The sequence below is a fragment of the Macrobrachium nipponense genome, chromosome 43 (genome assembly GCF_015104395.2).
Source record: "Macrobrachium nipponense isolate FS-2020 chromosome 43, ASM1510439v2, whole genome shotgun sequence".
NCBI classification, from domain to species: domain Eukaryota; kingdom Metazoa; phylum Arthropoda; class Malacostraca; order Decapoda; family Palaemonidae; genus Macrobrachium; species Macrobrachium nipponense.
The window spans coordinates 20,361,326-20,383,961 of NC_061104.1; the positions used below are offsets into that span (position 1 = coordinate 20,361,326).

At 40.6% G+C, this 22,636-nt stretch overlaps 1 long non-coding RNA gene across 2 annotated transcripts; it reads left to right on the forward strand.

Moving 5' to 3' along the window:
- The first annotated feature begins 6,432 nt into the window (after positions 1-6,432).
- Positions 6,433-21,209, forward strand: LOC135213826 (uncharacterized). Of its 2 annotated transcripts, none has more exons than XR_010314222.1 (3): positions 6,433-6,532; positions 18,953-19,100; positions 19,452-21,209. It is a non-coding gene; the product is annotated as an uncharacterized LOC135213826 (long non-coding RNA). The 2 variants fall into 2 exon arrangements; XR_010314223.1 differs by having other exon boundaries at positions 6,497-6,585.
- Positions 21,210-22,636: the final 1,427 nt, after the last annotated feature.

Here is a 22,636-nt window from a genome sequence, read left to right on the forward strand (position 1 = left end):
CGAATTAGATATTAAAGGACATTGTAACTCGATATATGTATATGAATCACGGAAATGTGATATAGATATATATATATATATATATATATATATATATATATATATATATATATATATATATATATATATATATATAAATGAATTAATGAATAGTTATCACATCACCGTGATTCATATAAATTATTCGAGCTACAAATGTCCTTTAATATCTAATTCGCCCTACCTCAGAATTTGATATATTTTCATATATGAGCTTGATGATGGGGACAAATTATTATCAACTAAAAAATTCCCCTCGGTTTTACATATATGAAAATATATCAATTCCGAGGTAGAGCGAAATAGATATTAAACGACATTTGTAGCTCAAGTAATATATATATATATATATATATATAATATATATATATATATTATATATATATATATATATAATTAATGTATGTGTACATAATGAAAGTTCATCATTGTAATGATTTCCATTTTGTGTGTGTACCTACTATATATATATATATATATATATATATATACCTATATATATATATATATATATATATATATATATATATATATATATATATATATATATATATATATATATATATATATATATATATATATATATGTATGTATGTGTACATATGAAAGTTCATCATTGTAAGGATTTCCATTTGTGTGTGTACCTACTATATATATGATATATATATATATATATATATATATATATATATATATATATATATATATATATACATATATATATATATATATATATATATATATATATATATATATATATATATATATATATATATATATATAGTATATAATATATATATATATATATATATATATATATATATATATATATATATATATATATATATATATATATATATATACATATATATAGACATACATAACTCCATACATACATAAATATTTCACTGAACATAAACAATATCGTTTGTGCAGTATTTATGAAAATGTTACGCAACAATAAGTGTCATGACGCTACTGACATAACGAAACCACGTAAATCCCCGAGAAATTGTTCACGAGAAGGACAATAAAGCGGGGATTATAACCGCCGGAGCTTTCTATCAGCCGCGTGCATTGTCCGACAGAACCTTGCAAGAGACCAAGGCATAAAACACCCACACGTCACGCGAGGGGAATGTCCTCCCACCTGGATCCGCATACTTCGTCTAGTGACTTCCGATATTGATGGATGCATATTTCTCCTTCATGCAAACGCTGATATCATCAGCTTAAGCTATGAAATTCCATCCATAGACGAGCCCGGGCTGATGTAGGCGGCCGTCAAATACATACTTCACAAGTAAATTTTTTTTTTTCGTAGGTTTTGCTGTAGACCGCATTTAAACACATTGCTAGTTTTTATGTGTTAGGCAATGCAAAAAGGGTTTGGCACTCATCCATTTAATTTTCCACAGTGATTTAAATTATTTAACCCGTCAAAAAAAGATATTACATTTTCGTTCCTAGTCATATATAAATTATTACGGCCATATACCTGAAGCATATTACAGTGAGCGGGATGACATGTTAACAATTTGTTTTAAAAAAAAATCAAAATAACAAATTACTCAACACAGAATAACGAGGGTTACGCATTGCCATACCAAACTTTGGTGAGTAAAATTTTTCCGATTGAATACAAATTACATTTTTATACACAATTAGATCAATTCAATCAGTGTTCTTGGAAAACGGTATATCCAGATTCTGTTTTCTAAATAGAGTTCGATAAAAATTCCAGCAGATATTCAATATCTACTTTTGTAAATAATGATGCATTCAAACTTACAAGCATTGATTCAGTATCAATCTTTACGTCATTTAATCTATCTATAAAGTCATCATCATTCTTTATATTAGCATCGCAGATGATACCAACCAAACTGGTTAAGAATATCCACTGGGCACTGCGCTAGATGGTAAGATGCGGAACCAGCTGATCTAATATTTGGCATATGGGGAAAAAAAAATTTTCTGAGTTTTTCGTTGTACCATATATATACTGTACCGATGGAGAGGTTACACCCAACTTCATTTATAGGTCTCTGTTTCCTTTTAACAGTTCTCGTATTCGGCGGTTAAGCCTGTGAGACGACGAACTACGTATCAATTATATTCCCCTTCGGTATGCATATATATACATATATTGTTTCCGAGGTATGGCGAATCAGATATTAAACGCTGTTTGTAGCTTAATGTGTATATATATATATATGTATATATATATATATATATATATATATATAATATTATATATATATATATATATATATGTATGTATGTATAAAGGTATATGCCACAGGGGAAAATAAACAACGGAGTACCCGCAAGATCTTTTGACGCTCAAACGTCCTTTACTTAGCAGATGAACTGACTTACATGAGGAAATGACAATACACGAAAGGTCGTATAGCTGACAGATAGGGAGTTATAAAGAGATTAGTACCTAGAATCCGACACACCTGGAAGATGAGTAACCTTCCCAAACATGCAAAAACATATTCACAATACATATTAGATATACATATTTCGTTTACCAAAGTTCTTGAATAACGGTCACCTATAATAATCCTTTAATTGTCTTGTCCTTGTGTCTGAGCAGATTGTCTTAAACATTTAATTGTACCCATGTTTTTGCTAGTTTGGGAAGGTTACTCATCTTCCAGTTGTGTCGGATTCTAGGCACTAATCTCTTTTATAATCCCTATCTGTAAGTTTATACTACCTTTCATGTATTGTCATTTCCGCATGGAAGTCAGTTCATCTGCTAAGTAAAGGATGTTTGAACGTCGAAAGATCTCGCGGGTACTCCGTTGTTTATTTTCCCTCGTGGCATATACCTTTATTTATGGATTTATCACGTTCCTAACTTTCGTGATTCAGTTATACATATATATATATATATATATATATATATATATATATATATATATATATATATATATATATATATATATATATATATATATTATATATATATATATATATATATATATAATATATATCTATATATATATCAATATATATATATATATATATATATATATATATATACTAAACGGGAAACCCAATAATAATAAGCTTTTTACTGTGTATAATCAGGATTAAAAGCAGTTTCCTAACTTACCATTACTAAAAAAATAATACAGGTTGCATATCCTTGTGATTGGGAATTTTTCTTTTTTTTTCCATAAATGTCAAGCCATGTATGACTTCACGTACATATCCTAAACCCCTTAATATTCGAATCATTATGAATACTGTAAACATTTTTTCCTCGGTTTTTTTTGTGGGGGGGTGGGGATCCTGAAATTATCATAAAAGTGAGTTTCATTTGCATACTTTTTAGAATTTGCGGTCTTAATTTTTGTGGTAAAGAGAAAAATAACTGAATTTTTTGCCCAACAGGAAGCAAATTAATCAGCACGATAAAATAGTTCTTTTTTTTCGCTCAGTACAACATTAACGATTATTATTGCAGGGTAACGATCCAGTATGTAGGATTGTCCTTCTCATGGCTCTCGAGGCATAAGTTGCATAAAATGTAAAATTGTTTGCAATTCAGAATGTGGTATTGTCTGTGTACTCGAGAAGAATTTGCTGTGTCATTTCGTAAATAATGGGATATAAGAAGCTCATATAGATAGACGTATATACAAGAGCAAAATTAGCTTGCCGTATTCTTTTGGAAATTTCAACAAAGCTTTCAAATGCTACTCGGTTACTGCTGTGTTAGAGATGTGTATTTCTGGTGACAGAAGTTAACTCTCGCGTGGTTCGGAAGTCGCGTAAAGTCGTTGGTCCCATTGCTGGATAACCACTGGTTCCATAGCAAACGTAAAAACACCACACAAACAAACAAACAATAGTGTTCTTATTAAATACGCTTTATTTTATATAATTCGCTATATCTTTATGCATTTTCATTTAGTATTGCTAACACTTTTTTCGAGCATATCAATGTCCTGTCAAGTTACAAAGAAGATGGACAAATTAAAATTGTAGCCTGTAATAGGTTCATCGAGTCTTCCAACTGCTCTCTATCTCTCTCTCTCTCTCGCTCTCTCTCTCTCTCTCTCTCTCTCTCTCTATATATATATATATATATATATATATATATATATATATATATATATATATATATATATATATTGTAAGTTACTCTTGGTGTTTTATTTAGATATCCAAAATGCATGCTCAATGCACGATAATGTGAATTTCCTTATTGCTCAGATGCAGTAATGAAAACGGTTCCATTTTTCATTGTCAAGAGCATTTACATTATGCAAACTTTCATGGAGCACTTTTATACCGAATATTTTGGGGCCCATTATCATTCCAGCTAATTCTCACGAAGACGGCAGCAGTAGCTATCATTTTTTTTCCCCCTCTGCAATGATTTGCTCGAGAATAAGTCATTATGATGTTACGATACCTCGTAAAAGGGCTCGTAAGCGACTGGGGTGACCCAATTTCGAATGGGGATGGCTCGTCATTTGGAAATGACAGGAGACGCATAAAAGCGGGCGTGGATATTTGAACTCTGTCAGTTTAGGCAGACAGATGCGGTCAGTAACTTGTTGACGTGCGGGGGCAAAATGACCGTCATTAATGTCTGGCAACATTATATATAGTCTATACCTCATCAAAATGGTAACAGGTCGGTGAAAGTGAATGGGAGATCTATTTTATTTATGAGGAATGCTAATAATTATGATGCTATAAAAACTATATATGTTTTAATGGCACAAAGATAAATTTAATCACTAGAATATACATTTATGTATGTCACTAGAAATACTATTGTATGCTCAACTACAGTTCCATATATTCGTACAAAAATGTCATTTAAATGAGTTGTGCTCAGTATAGTATTGTTGATTTTTCTTCTATAAAAACCATGTTCTTAATGGTACAAAAATAAATTTATTCAGCAGAAAGCTTACATTTATGTATGTCACTAGACATACTATTGTATACTCAGTTACAGTTCCATATATTCATACAAAAAGTGTCATTAAATGAGTTGTGCTCAGTTTAGTATTGCTGACTTTTCTTCTATAAAAGCTATGTTTTTAATGATACAATGATCAATTGAATCGCCAGAACACATACATTTATGTACGTCACTAGAAATACTATTGTATATTCAGCTACAGTTCCATGATTTCGTACAAAAATGTCATCAGTTTGGAATTGCTGATTTTTTCTACGTACGTCGTATTGAAGTGATACTGCTCCTGTCTCCAAAGACAGTTTAGGAAAATCTGTGTCGAAGGACAATTTAAGTACTCGGACCCCATAGGATAGCCAAGTAGATGGCTCTTCCTTCGAAAATTTGGGGACAGCTTCCATTGGCTAGTTAGGAACAGTTGTGTCCTGTGACAGGCTAAGCACACAGCTTCAGTACACCGTTAATGATCCCTTTTACCCAAAGAAAGCTTAACAAAACGGCATCTCAAACATATATTAGGGAGAGCTATGTTATCCTAGTATACTCTCATTGAAGCCTCTGTAGTCCACGTATATAAGAAACTATTATGATGTAACGAAATTATTCTACTTATTATTAACGGTAACTCAAAATTCTACTGGCGTGTTTTCGAAGGGTAAATTATTTGCCTTTAAATAATTAATTATTTTTACATGAAAATGCGTGCTCTTTAGAAAAGTAAGTATCAATAACATTAATATGGTCATAGTAACTAGTACAAAATATAGATGAAGAGTGTAAAACTCTTCATCGGTTGTTTTCAAATTAGTCGGTGAATTAAAATTACTAAAATGACTCATATCTGGGCGTTTTATTATTTCCGCTCTCTCTCTCCTCTCTTCTCTCTCTTTCCTCTCTCTCTCTCTCTCTCGCTCTCTCTCTCTCTCTTTCTCTCTCTCTCCAAACTTCGCCTATCACCTCACTCTTATCTCCAAAAAATTTTGCCATAACGTACGTTATACATTTAATAATGTTTCAATTTTATTTCAAGAATTTTAATCTTTATTATAACTAGACCATATGAATTTATTCAAAATGGTAGAATTATGGACATGTCATCTACGTCGTAAATACTAATTATTATGCGCTCAATTCTCATCAGCTATGCGATATGCTCTTAAACCGCTTACGCCTCTTCTAATTAAAGATTGAAGGACACTTCTCGTAGAGTAGAATGGTACGCTCAGTATATTTCGTAATATTATTATTAACCTCTGCAACGGCGCTCCATTCATGCTCGCCCTAATAAGATTTCATCTTCCCTCGGTCTGTTGCGGTTACAACCAATTCTGCTTTGTTATATATAGTTCCCCAAGTTCTTTCATAAAAATTTATTTTATTTCAGTTTCTACAGTATTGTTGTTTAGTTTATGAAATAGTAAAATGCAATCGACGCAGTCGCAGTCTCTTCCTACATGTAAAAAGAAGGACGTTAGGATGACGTCACGGAATTTGTTAGGGATCGTTTTCACTGCTAAGCTGTTCTTTGAACCGGAGGTAAGCTTCCCTCTGTAAGGACGAGTTGTTTTCCAAGTTTTGCAAGGTTGATAGTAAGTTTCTTGGCCCAGTTTCCGTTCGTCATCTTTTCTGCTTTCATTTATTTGGCTCACGGTTTGCCGGAAGTCAAATTATACTGCTGGACCTAAGTTTTTATGGTCTTGGTAGGCTAGGCCATATAGGTTCTAAGATTTGTATGTGCTCAGCACGTTTAGATTTTTGGAGCACTTACAGATTAGGGCCCACTCGACCGCCGACCGAAATCGGCGGAAGAACACCAAAACCAATATGGCGGCGATACCAAAACAACAACAAACAAAGTAGGGAGCTACTACATATCCGCGACGATCGATTTTATGTGTGCTGTCAGAAAGGCCGTGGCGGAACGGCGCTTCGCGCCTTATCCGCAAATTTAAAGATTCTTGGCAGGCACGGCATGTTCTGGCAAGAGGTAATGTTGCGCTGCGCGCGCTAACCACAGGGGTTACAGTAAGGCTACTTACCGTGGCGGATGGATTTGGGTGTCGCGATACCAAAACAACAACAAACAAAGTAGGAGCAACTGGCCCGGTAAAGTGTAAACAACCCGTATTTTTTTATTTAATGTATAACTCCGCCCGGAGTGCAAGGAACGTCCCGCGAATACAACAGCGGTATTCCTATGTAAGCATCGTCCCCGCGAATACGAAAGCCACCAGGAATTGGGGCGTCAAATGTGTTTCGCCGTGTTTAGTACGAGCCCCGGGGGGTTAATTACAGTCGTCCGAATAAATATTACTTAAAATTCTTGTTCAGGAGGCAACTGCACAGAAAAACCGCAACTGCCATAGTCTAGGTCGCCGCGGAATAGTAATATATTTCTACCACGAAAGCCACTAGGGATTGGGGCGTCCAGTGTATTTCCCCGTGTTTAGTACTAACCCCTAGGGGTTAATTACAATCGACCCCCCAAAAATAACGGCAAATTCTTAATAAGCACCCAAATACTATAGGAAACCGTAATTTCCAAAGAAATAGCCGGCGCAGAGTTATTACCTAGATCTACCTAATATTGTGTTTTAACAATATTTATCTCCAAGAACATTTCAAAATACTGAAGTTTTAATTCATAAGGCCTAATACGCTAAGTACACTGAAAAAATTTCTGCCCTCCGTGCGACCAATACTCTTTTTGTTGAGGGGGGCCGACTTTGCCTTAATTAAAACTAATCTGTTTTACCCGTAAGTATAAAAAAAACTATTTTAAAATATTGAAATTTCCATCATTACGGCATCACAAGGTTAGCCGGTATTTTAATGGTAATTATATTTACAAGGCATGTCAGTTCTTCATGCATTCAGTGTTTGTTTAGCCCTAATTATTTTGATTGTGGTCGTTTTACACAAGACCCATATATGTTATCCGTAAGCATTATATAGCCCATTTGTAAATAGGCAATCCCCGGGTTACATCAGGTTCGGGTTAAGTCGTTCTGGACTTAAGGCACTTGCATCATGGCTCTATTAATCTGCTTTACAGCAGTGCTGTAACCTGTACTTATAGCTCCGTTGGCATTTATTCCCATTATAATTACAATGATTCGGGTTAAGGCGATTTTCGGCTTACAGCGCCCTGCCAGGAACAGAACCCCAGTCGTAACCCGGGGACTGACTTTATTGGTATTTCAGTTAATATGGCCAAGGTAGGCTAGCCAGTGTGGTTGAGAGTACTCGTTTTCGGTGATTTCAGTTTTTTATTGATTTATTATTGCTGCTGGTGGTGTTTTACCGAAGACTAATTTGATTTAGGAGAAAGCAATTTCAATTTTTATGCCTATCGTAGGCAAGGCTAGGCTTAAATGGTTATGTGGCTTAATGGTGTTTCATGCATTTGGTACCTTTATTTTATGATTAGGGAATTGTATTTTACCCGTAATTATTTTGGGTATTTTAATGGTAATTATACTTACTATCTTTTAATATCAATTTCACAAATTTTAGCTTCAGTACCACTTTCGAACCTTATCGGCCTCATTACAGCCCAAATTGTTTCGATCTCATCTTTATAAGGCTACTCATTTTATAGTAAATTCTATATTGATATGTTAATTATTCTACTGTTAGAATTGCCATTTATCAGGTCCCAGCTTTAGGACATAATCTCATATTGTTCCGACACGGCATACAAACCTTCGGTCCTTTTACAATAGGAAGGTACTAGCGGCAGCTGGATAGGTCGTAAGCTTTCGAACAAGGGGTTCGGTAGTTAACTGCTTGTCCGACAGGCGCGCGCGCGCGACTGGTAGGTAAACAAATCACTTTTGCTTTCGGCCTGCTGGCGTGTGGACGTGTATCATCGCTCTCTGCCCGCTTCATCGTCGTTGCTTTCGCATGATTGTGTTTTTCTTTTTCTATTTATCTAGTGAAACTGAATTGTAAGTACAATCATTTCATATTTATTCCCATTGAATTCAATTGTGAATTAAAGGATCTTGGTTTCACCACGCCCGCCGATTACCCGAGTGCCGGGGACTGAAGGGCGTAAGTGCGGGAATTCATTTTCCCAGAAATGATCCTCGTATTGTGTATGCTCGGTGCCGAGGGCCGGGAGCGCTCGCTCCGAGCGTATATTTGCGTTGGAAAAACTTATTCAGTATGGAAGTGGAATCGCAAGTACAGTATTCTTTTTCATTTTCATATATTATTTTGATTGTTTAGCAATACTCATTTTTGGATCAGTTTCCGAGCTTACCCGGAAATTGATCCTTTCCCCTTTTTATTTTGAATGAAGTGAAATCGCAAGTGCAGTTCTTTTTCATTTTCATTTTTTATTGAGATTGCATTGTTTACTGGGATCAATGTTTCCGCTATTTCCCGGGAATTGATCCTTCCCCTTTTTATTTGTATGAAGTGAAATCGCAAGCGCAGTATTCTTTTCATTTTCATATATTTTTTGATTGCATCAATTCATTATGGATCAAGGTTTCCATAAACCTTGATCCATAAAGGTAAGGAATGGATCCTTTTACCCTTGCGCTCGGTACCGAGGGCGCAAATGCGCTCGATCCGAGCCCTTATTCATTGTGAAGTGAATCGTAATGCAAGATGCATTTTCATTTTATTCCTTATTATTGATTGCATCAATATTTATTTGGTTCAAGTTCCGCTCAGTCAGGGAATTGATCGTTATGCCCTTGCATTCGGGCCGATGGCACGATTGCTCTCGGGCTCTTATATTGTTGTTGGGTACATGGTACTGTGCGGGGTGGGGAACGAGAACCCCCACCCGCTCAGCTCCCACAGATGGCCCTTCCCCTTGGGGGGGGGGAGGTTTATCGGCGTTCTTCTCCTCGCCCGGATCCGTCGAGCGCGGGGGAGGGCGCTCGGTGCCCGATGTACAATTGTATTAGGGGTCTTCCACTCGTTCGGGAGAGGGCTCACCTCCCGCGCGAGGGGACTTCCCCCCCACTAATCGCTACTACTGTTATTTCCGCAGGTGCTACTGCCACGAGGGTGGACCTTGGTGAGGTATGGGCGTCCTTCCATTTGCAGGGCGTGCTAGTGTCCAGGGGCTGCGGTTCTATGTCTGGGCCTACTGCGGTCACCCATGGAGTGGTGACCACGCAACCAGGTGACGACGTCCCTCCTCACCTGGTGTACTCGCCTCACGTGGTAACAGTCTTGCCTACAGCCGCAGGTTGAAGTGCCGTTCGCCGTACCGAGAGGGGGGCGTGCCGCCGCCGCTCGTGGTTGCCGCGCTGCAGCGACCACACTTCCGCTGCCCTAGAGCTCGCCCCTGGACCTGCCGCCGGTACCAGGATGTTGCTGGCTGCTGCTCCACTTCCTGTGTTTCCGGTGCTACCTGCCGTACCTGCCGATTCTGGGTTGACTGTCCATGCAGTTGCTGCGCTGGCTGTCCCTGCCGTTGCTGCGCTGGCTGTCCCTGCCGTTGCTGCGCTGGCTGTCCCTGCCGTTGCTGCGCTGGCTGTCCCTACCGATGCTGTGCTGGCTGTGCCTGCTGTTCCTGAGATGCCCATACCTGCTGATGTCGTCCCGGTTCGTGGTGGTACTACCCCAGACTTTGGTCTGTCTGTACAGGTGCGTCCGGGCCCTGTGGCTTCGGCTACAGCAGCCCCGGCTCCGCCCTGGATAGCAGATCTTACGTCTGTCCTGAGGAAGCTGACGAAGAAGAGGAGGAAGGTGTCGTCGTCGTCGTCTTCATCTTCTTCATCGTCGTCGGCTGCCGCCTCTTCCCCTTCGACTTCTAAGGCTTCACAGCCGAGGAAGAAGAAGGTTGCCTCCTCCCTCCTAAGAAGTCTCCCTCGGGAGCTTCTCGGGACCCGTCTCACCTCGGTGGGACGGGAGGGTTCCTTCCGCTGGTCCTCCTGCTCCTTCGGGAGCGGGGCCCGTCTCTTCTTCCGCAAGGAAGAAGACTACGGGGACCAGAGGGGTACCGGCTAACACCGGTACTTCCTCGCCTGGTGTCAGTGGTTCTGCCACTGCATCAGGGTCCGTCTCGGCCTCTATCGTTCGCGGGAGGGTACCGAGTGTACGGTCGTCTACCAGCGACCGTGCAGCCAGGAACCAGACCTCTGAGTCCGCTCAGCGTCAGGTTCACGGCAACGGGGCGGAAGACTGGTGACAGCCGCTCATTGCGACTCTCACCCAGACCAGCTCTCACTCTCGCGGCGAACAGCTGGCTAACCCGGGGACGTGACGGTCCACGACCGACCACGGGCTGAGGCTGGGAAGAGGTCCTCCGTTCGCCGGTGCCAGCCACGGCTGGAACCAGCGACGTGACGTGCCGTGAGGACAAGCACCGGTCTCACTGTGACAGTGGAGCCTGCAGGTCGCCTGACCGTCGCTCTCACAGAAAGCGACCGGGTACGGCAACCAGCACCAGCTCTTCTGACACTCGAGATCGGGGCCGCTGTGCTCAGTCCAGCCGTTCTCCACAGCGAGACGGTTCGACCAGGCCTGCAGTTCGATCGCCACCGCGGGTTGACGATCGCCTGCAGCCCTCCAAGCCTGCTGGTTCTGCCAGCGAGCAACGAGGGAGCGTCAGGTCTGCCTCTCCCGTACCTTCAACCTCCTCGGGTTACACCGGGAGGAGCGAGGTATTGAGGAGTGATCGTGAGGGGTGCGCCCCTCATGATCCCTACCACGACGGCCCTACGTGCCAGGCACGGTTCTTGGACCGGCCAGGACGTATGCGCAAGTGGATGGGGAAGACCGAGAGGGCTGTCGCTGTTCCCACCCCCTTCTTAGGAGGAAGGTTCTCGGAATATGCTCTTGTTCGAAGGGCTTAACGGTCCCACTCTGCAAGATGCTGTGACTTCCGAGATCCAGAGGAACTTTGCCGAGGTTACGGCGCTGATTCGTCAGCACAATGACCTCGGGGAAGGATCGCCGCTTCCACCACAGCAGAGCCACGTCTCGGCTCGAGTCGTTTTGGGGCCCGAGAGGGAACCCAAATCGACGGTGGGTCTGCCGCGATCGGAGCTTGCCGACTGTGTTGAACCAGGTAGTCTCTCGTCTCCGGACAAGAAGGCTCTCTCAGTTCTGGCCGGTCGAACAAGCTACTTCACCTCCTCTACTGCGACAGAGGCGTTTCTACGTGTCTTCGGACACCGTATTTAAATACCTTCGGTCCTCCTGAGGTTTCGACCTCGACGAGGACTAGAATGAGTCGGAGCGGTATCGGCTCTCTCCTGTCAGGTGTCGATCAGCCCCACCCAGACGACGTTCACAGTGGCGGCAGACACTTACCTACAGTATGAGTTCGTAACCCTCCTCGGGAAAACGTTTTTCTCCTGACGATACGTTTTCCCAGGCTCTGAGAGGCCATCGCCGTAAGGCGATGGCTGCTCCTTTTCTTCTCCAACTGCTAGTTCCGCTGGGAAGGCGAGCCAGTATCCAATTCCTCCCCCATTCCCTCTCTCCTTACGGCTACGAGGGAAAGGGGAGGGATCCTACAGAGATTTCTCTGTAAGATCCCACGTTAGGGGCTGCGCTACCGGGGGGACCTTCGGGTCCTACCTGACGTAAGCCCCGGTCATTGAGGAGGGATCCTGCCCCTTTCTCGATTTCTACGGGAATCGAGAGGACCACCAGCCGATATCGTTTGACGAATTCGGTGGGGGGTTTCGCAGAGTGCTTAGAATTCTACTGAATTTCTAGCGCACTCAAGAGTGTTCGAGTTTTTTTAACGATCTCCAAACACTTAGGCGAGACCACGGTCCAAAGTGAGCGAGAAATCCCCGATAATTGTTACACGATAATCGGAACCTCGCTTATGCTCGAATTCCTGTAATTTCTAGCATTTGGAAGAAGACTGCTGCTGAAAGGAAGAGTATCTCACAGTAGGCGCTTAACCTGGAATAGAGAAGAACGGACGGGAACTTCCAGTTTGGCTTGAACTATCGTCTTGCGGTATTCTGTTCACCATTGAAGCTTTCCTTTGGGAAAGACTTCTCCTTCACTCTCTTGACTAGAGAACGAAGGCGGTCGATCTCCAATCCTTATTCTCATTCCTCGAGGGGGAAAAAAAAAAAGATTTTAGGATGGAGGTCGTTGGTACAGAACAACCTAACCCCCCCAAATATACTACGTATATTACCCTCGCGACATGATTCTTTAACAGTTGAATTGTCCGTGGGGTAGGCGCATACGTAGTTAACTCTACGGTTTGTGACCGAGACGAATTGTATCTTAATTGAACTGCAACTCGGGGTTGCCTGCAACCTCCCAGCAGTTATCAGTTTCGATTTTAGATACTTGGTATTGTCATGACAACACCAAATCAGCTTTTTGTATTTACCGAAATCCGTTTCGGTTAAATATAATTGCTCGAGCGTATTCTTTATGCTCGATGGTTCTAGCCGAACGCATTCCTTCGTGGAATAATGGATTACCTGGCAACTCAGGATGACGAGTCACCGAGAGCTACTGCGTATTGAACTGCCTGATAGCGGCTCAGTATCAGCTAGGTCTCGGAGATGCACGGTCGGTTACGTCTCTCTCTCCCCTGGTTGGATTGACTACCGAACCGTATCTCTGCCCAACAATCATGGACTTAGGTCTCTGATTAACGGGGATTCTCGCAATAATGAAGGACCATCTACTGCTGTGACGCTCGATTTCATCGCCTTCGACATTGCGAGAATTTTCAACAGAGATATCTCTTGGACTCTTTCATCTTTCTGTTTACCGCACGGTAACAGAAGTCTGTACTAGTCAACCGCTGCATCGCACTGCGATAATGCGAATGATTTTTTGCAGACATCTGAGTTTGTCTTCAAAATATCTCGTATTCGTAGGTGTGCAATTTCATTGCTCGCCCCGAATTAACAGATATGTCAGAAGACATCGCCTACTCTCCGACCTGACAGCTCTAACTTCCAAATGTTCAGGCCCATGAGAAGCAGTTCTTCAGGCAGTAGTTCCCTGTCTTCATTACTGGAAGCGCTCCGCTTTTATTGCAACTACGATCCTCACCGGACAGCAATCAATAGCGGTTAGCGTTCTCAGTCTTTGTAGCACAGGTTCAGAATCTTGAGAATCCTTCTCTCGGTTCAGCTGTGAAGACGTAGGTTGCATTTTCTGTACACCTTCGTCTTCAACGTCACATAGTGTTGTTTCTCCTTACCCGAGAATCAACTATACTATGAGATATCTTGCCATCAAGGACCTCGGTCTCTAGAAGGCAATTGACTTTCGCCTGTTGGGCACATGCCTTAAGAGAGTCATCACCTTGCCTTCTGGCATCGGTGACGAACAAATTATTTGTTTAGTCTCTTGGCATAACCCTTTTAAGGCGAAGGTCACGTGACTTGCTCGTGCTTGGACAACTTGCCTCCTACCGAACGCAGTCAGTAGGCAGCTGTCAGAGCGCCCAAGTCTATTACGAACTTCGCTGTGGACTTAGTTCGGTTGTTCCATAACAATCTTTTCTTCGTCCTAACGGCTTGTCACAGTACCCATACCATCGACACCCACCATTGAGTGTCGGTGTCCTATCCACTACCGAGAACAACAACGTCGCGGCAGACGGATAGACCAGTATGGGTACAGGACATCACCGAAGTCGAGAAGAGGGATAGGTCATACGACCATTCCCTTCTTTTCCTCTGAGGTAATTGCATGACTTTTCCTGCGAAGTCAAGCATCCAGGGGATGGGGATTCGTGACGCTCGATTTTCGTACCGAATTCGTAGCGAAGACTCTGAACCCTTCGTTCCTGACGATCGGTTAGAGTCCTTCACAATCCCCTCCCTAATGGACTTCACCGCCTTCGATGCGAAGGAGATGCTGCTTTGTCCTGTGAAAGCGCGACCGCGCTTTCTGAAGAAACTCGACATCCCAGGCTGAGTGTTGAAGACTCTTCGTCAGCACCAAGATGACCTAGAAGTACACTCCCTCGAGTTACACAAGAACTTCTCCGTGGCGCAGGTACTGAAGGCAGGGGTCTGGTACAACCAGACCACTGGCACCTCCTTCTACCTTTTGGATATTGCCCACAGGTCCTTGGATCGTTTTCCTTAGGACCCGTGTGGCTGCTCAACACGTTGTCTAGCTAACCCAGACCCTAGCAGGCTGAACAGCATCGAGTCCTGGTGTGACTGTAAGAATAGATAAGTGAATGAGAGAGTGACTGGCTTCTCTTCCTATCTTTTTTCTACCCCTCTACCTGTGGGTAGGTGGGGGATACGGTCATCACCTTGCTGGATAAGGACGAGATGCCGGTGAGCTACTCGACAGAGCCCCATCCTATCCCTTTCACTAGGGATGGGAGCGAATATCCACCACTTCCTCCTACAAGGGGGGGGAAGTGGATGCCAACAAGAGACAAACCATAACGTTATGTTGCCTCTTGCAATAGAACTTGTTCTTGTTTGCTGGTACGAAGAGATACGCTTGCCTCTCTCTTAGTACTTGGTCCAGAGGTCTGACCATTGATCCTGCGGTGCACACCCCGATCAATCGGACAGAGGCTTGGATCCCTCCCTCGCTCTTACGACCAGGGAGGCATTCCAAGGTTGGGCGAACACCAGTCTGTTCACAAAAGACTCAGATTCCTCCCACCAAGAAGTGAGTCTTCCTATTGTAAAAGGACCGAAGGTTTGTATGCCGTGTCGGAACAAATGACAATTTGTCCAAAATTGCATTTTTCCTAACTATACAAACCTGAGGTCCTTTTACACATAGCCCACCATCATGCCACCCCTCACTCTGCAGTTTTTTGCTTGGGCCAAAAGCAAAAGTGATTTGTTTACCTACCAGTCGCCGCGCGCGCCTGTCGGACAAGCAGTTAACTACCGAACCCCTTGTTCGAAAGCTTACGACCTATCCAGCTGCCGCTAGTACCTTCCTATTGTAAAAGGACTCAGGTTTGGGTATAGTTAGGAAAAATGCAATTTTGGACAAATTGTCATTTTTTCATGTACCCCCCTATTTGTAAAAACATTTACTGAATAGTATTGCAAAGTTAATACCGTATGCTTTTGAAATCTAGGAATCAAAATCTGAAGATCAAAATCGGATTAGCACATTCCATGGTCAGTAATTGAGGCTACCCTCTCAATTTCCACAACCAAAGCTTTGCAATTTCTAGAATTTGCCATTTGTCCATCACTGTCTCTTCTGTCCCGGGGCAGTCATAAGTTAAAATTCAAGCTCATGACTAAGTTATGTTTTTTCGAGCACAATTATCACAAACTTCATTATCCAATTCCAACCCAGTTGTAATATCATCTCGGTGTTACCTTCTGTGCAATTACCAACAACAATGCCCTTATAGGCATACTAGTGTGTTAATAATCTTTTCTCTAATCTGGGGGTTTATTTGAAGTTGTCTTTTCGGTAAATTTTTAGTTTCAGCCAAATTTGGAAAAATGCAATAAAAATATATTTGTTGCATCAGAATAGTGTGGTTTCAATGAATTTAACGTTTATTTTGACTGCAAACCAAATGATTTTAGAGATTACTATGTATACCCTAGTTCATCCCACCAATTATGGGGGACACCCTTTGGGAACCGGGGTTTTGGGTGGGGGAGGGGGGGGAAGGGGGGGGAGGGTGTTGGGGCAATTGAATGATATTTGCAATAAATGAATAATTAATGTTCCAGCACCCCTCCCCCATACCCCTAACTAGGCCTACCGGGGGGAGGGGGGTAGGGCCCCCAGCGGACTCCCCCTTAAAATTAAAGCCACAGTAATTTTCAGGGCACCACAGAACCTAACAAACCCACCTAACCTAACCTAGGGGCCCTGTACCCCTGCCTAGGCCTAGTCGGGGGGGCTCCGCCCCCCTGCGACCCCCCCCCCTTAAGGCCACAGTGATTTTCGGGGCACTACCGAACCTAATACAACCACCTAACCTTACCTAGGGCCCTGTACCCCTACCTAGGCCTAGCGGGGGGGGGGGGCCCCCCCCCCCCCCTGCGACCCCAACCCCCCTTAAAGGCCACAGTGATTTTCGGGCACTACCGAACCTAATACAACACCTAACCTTACCTAGGCCCTGTACCCCTACCTAGGCCTAGCGGGGGGGCTCCGCCCCCCTGCGACCCCCCCTTAAGGCCACTACCTAACATCCATCAAACCAAATCCAAAGTGATGGTACTGCTGTATACATCGTTATACTACCACCATTATAATATACTCTATAAATTAATGAAGCTTACCTTAAACTGTTGGTTGATAAAAATGTGCTGGTGCTTTGAGGGAAAACGTGAAGCCGTTGCAAGGTTCCCTGACATGCAACTTAAAGTAGGAAGTGGCCAGGTACCCGACGACCACATTGCACTGCAAACAATCGGTAGGAAATCGAAGGTCTGTCAAAATTAATGCCAGAAGGGCCAGCCACTACCTCTGCCATAGGTACAGGAAGACAAAATGCCGTTTTTGGCTTCATTATTCGAGTATTCAGTCAAACAAGGATACACAGTGGACACTAGACAGGTAACTGTATTACTCCGCTGAAATGCTAGTGAAACTTAGTTTTCGACTCAAGTCATTCGTAATTGGTTATGAAACCCATGACGTCATAACGATGTCACACCTCTCAGCCAATAATGAGTAACTGGAACTGCTTTTGTTTGCGTAAGAAAGTAAGTTAGAGGGCTCATTAAAAGTAAACATTACCGTAGAGGAAACACCTCTCCCGACTTAGGAAAAATTCGAGGTAAAAACTTAATCTTTTTTTTTCTCTGTAAGTATGCATTAGCGACAATAATGTATTGAGAAGAAGTGTTTTGTTATCACGTGCTTTACTCGGGAAAAATATCAATATAATAGATTTCCCATAATGGTTGAAACTAAAATATTACCGTCTTTTCCTTAGGGGAAGTGCCGAAACCGATAATCCTAAATCCGTAAATTTTTAATTAACCTGATTTTCGAATTCAGACCCGGCCCAAGTCATAAACGAACTATAAATAAATTACAAAAGTAAAATACACAGAAAATATGATAGTTATCCTACATTTAGAATAAGTATAAGCAATTAAACTGGTTAACATGTTTTATTGTAAATGTAGTCTTGCCTACTGATATGTTCTGTTACAAATACGAGTTCAATATGCCACACTTATTCCTTGGCCTGGCTCTAAATTAAAAACTATGTTGAATTAAAAATTTTAGGACTGATGAGTTTCAGCACTTCCCGTAAGGAAAAGGCGGGCCTCAAATAAACCCTCAGATTAGAAAAATAAGATGATTAACACACTTAATAGTATACCTTTAAGGGCAATGTTGTTTGTAATTATATAGAGAGTAACACTATGATGATATTACAACTGGGCTAGAATTGGGTGACGAAGTTTGTGATAATTGTGCTCGAGACCACAAATTTTAAAAAGTGCTAATAATACTTGATCATATTTTGAAATTGTTACCTCTATATGGTTAGTGATGCCTTTTTAGTGCATGAAATGATCAAGTATTCAAGCTGGTGACCCGTTCCCCATCCCGCCCCCGCGGCCCCTCCAAATCCAATCCTGCTTAGAGCCACTTAAAGGCTTGGGCCAGCCCTGTTCGAATTGTTTAATGATTGAATAATATATCCCAGGGTATCATAGCATAAAAAATAATGCTTTGAAAAGGATATAGTCAATTTATATTTTTAGCTTATTTCATGGCCACATCAGTCACCGAGCGTCAAAGTTAAATACACACACACACACACACACACACAAACACAAACACACTTTTGGAACTTTTAACAATTTAATGCAACTTTGCTTTACAGATTTATAGTTTTATCTTGATGCTGATTTCCGCTTGAACTCTGGGTATTATTATTGTTTCGCCACAGTCAAGTGTAGTGTCCTATTCAGGGTTGTTAAATGGTATTCATGATTCGTTTTCTCTTGATGCATGAAATTTTATTTTATTTTTTTTTTTTAGAGCTTTTGAAGAATTAAGTTTATTTTTCAGAGGACGATATGAAAATTTGTAAGAGGAAAATTCATTTGACATGTAGCCTATGACATAAAGAAAATGGAAACTACAACACACCGGACTTATGTCATATATGAAAAAACGACTATTGATGAACTTAACCTGTCATCAGTTTCTGGAAAAGGTAAAATTTCCATGTACAGTTTTTTTTTTATATTATATAGGTAAACACGTAATTAGGTTACGACAAAGAATTATAATAAATTTATGTGTAAGCATGAATGTTTCAGCTAGTCACAAACACTTTCACATGCAAGTAAAAGTAACACAAAGCAGTCATTTTTATAAGTGCAAGTCTTTACGTTTTTGCAGAATTCTATTGATTTGCTTGACGTTAAAGAATAGCATGTTCAGAAAATTGGTCTTGACATCGGTTAGGGCTCATAACTAAATTAACGGAAGTTTGGTCGGGTCGACAAGCAAAAGTTTTGCATTTGTGCAAAAACAGCATTTTGATTCCTAATTCTCTTTCTAGGTTGGAGTTCTCCTTGCCATGGTATTCATATAATGGGAGTATCATCAAGAAGGACAAACGAGGTACCTCGTAAGAGGCTAATGAAATACTGTTGCGAGCCAAGTGGTAGACAGGAAAGTGTGCACTACTGATCATGAGCCTGCCGTCAAGCCCAGAAGTTGTATGACTCACGCAGTTATCTTGGAGAGTTTGGATTTCAGTCAAGTTTTTCCCTACTTCAGCTTTTAAAAATAATAGTTTCAGCTACATTGCATAGATTGGAGGCATTTGCCTATATGAATCCTAAAGATTCTTCTAATAGTTGAAAAAGGAGGCACTATGCTTACAGAGTTCGTCAGTAAAATGTTTTTATTGGGAAAACAAATAGCTAAAGCTAGAAATTAAGTTAAAGTATAATACTTTTTGCCAAGTGAACATCACGACATTTATTGAAAAGTGAGCACTGTAAGACTAGTGCGTGTAAGTTTAACTTGATGGGAGTTGTTTAGGCCACATTTAATTACTAGAAGTATCTATGGTCGGTTCACTAAAGGTAAATTCTTTTGCCTACGAGATGTTTATTTGGCGGCCTCTGATTGGCTGGTACTGGGAGGTAGGCCGCTCGCTCAGTCTCATTATTTTCGTCTGCGGCTTAGAAAACTAGCAATATGTTTATATTTCTTCAATCATCTCACGCTTTGCTCAAGACATGAAAGCTTTGGTCATACCAAAGGATTCGGTATTAATTGTACAACTAAGTCAACTTTTCCTGAAACCAATAAGATAAAACACAAAGGAATTACAACGAATAAAAGTGAAGAGGAAACATTTCATTCTTTAATTTATCATTGGATTTTTAATAATTCATGTCATCAAGATAAAAATAAAACTTGTGTTTTCATGCAATACAATCACCCTGAATACGCTGGTGCCTTTAGATGCGTGTAATATGTGAAGAGAAAATTAAGAATGTCTTATTATGTTGCATCCATACTTGAGTCAGCCTGAAAGGAAGTCAATCTTCCTTAATTCTTTGTTGTTTATTACTTCACTCAAAAAAAGTCTATGATATCTCTTTCGTTTGAAAAATATATTCATATAATAAAATTAAAAACAATATTCTGAAACGACGTAATTAAAGCTTAGGCTGAGTTGAAAAGTGCTAAGTATGTTCACAGAGTTCAACTTCTTTGCTGGACTGTATTCCCCGCTTCCCGCCTTGATCTTGGCTAACGTTACCAGATGCATCCATCTGATTATTGTTATTTTCCTTATCAGATATGTCCAGACATACTGTAAGATATTGGATAGAAAATGTATGGCAGTCATAATGGGAATTCTGTGTATTTAATTACAGATAATGTCATGATATAACATGGTAAATAATGTCGAAACTGCAACCTCTTATATCGCTAATTGGCAACTCAAATCTCTAACTGAGACGATTAACGCAACGACGCCTTGCAGATCTTATTCTCTCGGAAATACCGTCAAACTTGAATCATTTACGGATGCAACATAAGACATATTCTTTATTTCCTCTACACGCATCCAAAATCTGAAAGCACCAGCGTATTCAGGGTGATTTTATTGTGTGAAAATAAAAGTTTTATTTCATCTTGATCGTGTTAATGATGCAAAATCCAAATCATAAGTAAAAACCGGTAAAAAGAATCAAATACTTCTCTTCTCTTTTACTCGTTGTAATTCCTGTGTTTTTATCTTAATGATTTCTGAAAAATATGACTTAGTTGTACAATTAATACCGAGTCCTTTGGTATGACCAAAACTTTCCTATCTTGAGCAAAGCGTGAGATTATTGAAGAAATATAAACATATTGCTAGTTTTCTAAGCCGCAGACGAAAATAATGAGTCTGAGCGAGCGGCCTACCTCCCAGTACCAGCCAATCAGAGGCCGCCAAACAAGCGTCCCGTAGGCGCAAGAATCCACCTTAAATGAATCGACTATAGTGTTTAGTATGGAATTAAAGAGTTGTGATACTAGTACGTAAAATGGTGAGACTGGGTTTCATATTGTTTTACAAAAACAGTTTTTTAGTAAGACACACTTGTCCCAGTCAGTGACTAATGATACAGAAGATTTTTGGATACCAGAATTTAATAGTCATCAAATCATTTTACAAAGTCACAGGGTAGATGAATTCTGTGGTATCTTATTCTGCCTTTTAAACCAGGAAGGGAAATCATAAAATACAGATGGATTAACTTTTGTGTTATAGGTTACTCGATTTAAAATGATCAAGTTAGTGGGTTTTAAGATATCATTTTTACAGTTACCCAATTATTTTTGTAAGCTGTCATCTACATTGTGATTGTGGAGAATAGAACGGTGATAGTCAGATCTGGCCAACTTTAGTAAGAAAGCAATCCTAAAGAAATTATGAAGTTTTTTCTTGTATATTAACAATAAACCGGCGTAATTAAAGCCATATAGCATGTAATATTTTTGTGTTTACGAACTTAGCTAAATCCAAAGAATTTTAATTGCTTCTCTCAGAAATTAGGTGATAGATTATGGTAGTGTGACATCATCAATGGAGTGTTTTTATATTATGCCTGGTTATTATCTGGAATGGACAAAATTTGAAATCGTAACGGTCAAGATTATTTAAGTTAGGTATCAAAGATAGGTAGAGGTACGCGAATTATGTACCAGTGGTGCGCACAAAGGTTACCGAAACACTGAAGATAACAAATTTCTATTTGACTATGGCAAAACACAAGTTCCTGTTGATCACTTCTCAAATGGTAATGTGGAAAATGTTAAACTTGTTGACTAGTAAATTCTCGCCTCAGATCGGAAAATTTTTCAAGTCTTCAAATGTCTGTCTTAGATTTTAATATGAATTTTTAGAATTTTAATTAAAACAATGTTGTGCTTATTACAATTTGCATTAATTGGTGGGCTTCTGGTCAGAGACGTCAATGTTTTCGAGTTCTGATATCAGATCTGAACTTTGAGTACAGTACTCCTAACAAAACTTTGAATACTAAAATGACCCCCACAGCGAAAACGTTTGGATAATTACTGAGCAACTGAATTATTAATATTATTTGTCAATCAGAAAGTTGTATGCTTATTCTAATTGCGCCTGAAATTTTGGGATAGTAATTTTTTCTTTTCTGGGCAAAATTTTATCGTCAGTTTGGGATAATTGTTTAACCACGTGATGGACATTAAGGA